At 31.1% G+C, this 1,233-nt stretch overlaps 1 non-coding gene across 1 annotated transcript; it reads left to right on the plus strand.

The window, feature by feature from the left end:
• The first annotated feature begins 511 nt into the window (after positions 1 to 511).
• LOC134363503 (U4 spliceosomal RNA) lies at positions 512 to 645 on the plus strand. The gene has a single exon (XR_010021739.1). It is a non-coding gene; the product is annotated as a U4 spliceosomal RNA (small nuclear RNA).
• The last annotated feature ends 588 nt before the right edge of the window (positions 646 to 1,233 follow it).

Raw genomic sequence — 1,233 nt, forward strand, 5'->3', positions numbered from 1 at the left:
AGAAACTTTCACATAGCAACCTTATTTAAAAATTTTGAGGAAGTCCAATTTATCAAATTTTTGTTTCATATATCGTGTTTTCTGTGTCATGTATAAAAACTTTTTGCCAAAGCTAAGGTCACCTAGATTTTTCCCCTATGGTCATTTTACAAAATTTTGGAGTTTTACATTTTACATGTACATACGTGGTCTATTTTGAGTCTATTTTGCATGAAGTGTGAAGTTTAGGTGGAGGTTTACTGGTTTTTTTTGCATGTAGATAACCAATTGCCCCAACATCATTAATTGTGAAGACCATCATTCTTCCATTGAATTACCTTTGAACCTTTGTCACAAGTCAATTGATCATATTTGTGTTGGTCTATTTCTGGACTCTATGTTATGTTCCATCGATTGATGTGCCACTCCCTTCTCCAGTGCCACTGTCTTGACTACTGAAGCTTTATAATAAACATTAAAAGTAGATAGCATTAATCTCGAAATTTTATTCTTTTAAAACTTATTTTAGTGAATTTTTGCGCAGCGGCAGTATCGTATCCAATGAGGTTTATCTGATTATTGCCAGTTGAAAACTTTTCCCAGTACTCTACCATGACAACTTGTAATATAGTCAACATTAGCAATTTTTGACAATCTCTTCGGAGACTGAAAAAAAATATTTTAGTGTTTTACTTTTGTTTCCTTTCCACATAAACTTTGGAATCATATTGACTAAATGTACAAGATCATACTGCAGGGATTTCATCTAAAATTACATTAAATCAATACTTGAGTTTGGGGAGAATTAATGGGTTAAATATACTGATATATTGTGAGCTCCAATACAGTGCAGTACAGTATACCTTTCCACTTATTCAGGTCTTCAATTTCTTTTATTAGTGTTTGTAGTTTTCAGCAAACAGATCCTATGTATATTTTGTTAGAATTATAACTGTGTTTCATTCTTGTTTGGTGCTATTTTATACATACATGTATACATACACACAGGTACTTCAAAAAGTATAGAAAAATCAAATTAAGAGATAATACGAATCTTCCATGAACTTAAAAAAAAATTTATGCTTGAAATATAATTGATTATACATATTTATGAGGTGCAGAGTTGATTATCAGTATTTGTACATAGCATAATGATCAAATCAATATTATTAGCATATTCACCACTACAAATTATAATTATTCTTTGTGTACATTACCCAATTTCTCCCTAAGCCCCTCCCACCTCTAGTGACC

Source organism: Cynocephalus volans, chromosome 14, assembly GCF_027409185.1.
Source record: "Cynocephalus volans isolate mCynVol1 chromosome 14, mCynVol1.pri, whole genome shotgun sequence".
In the NCBI taxonomy this organism is placed as follows: Eukaryota; Metazoa; Chordata; class Mammalia; order Dermoptera; family Cynocephalidae; genus Cynocephalus; species Cynocephalus volans.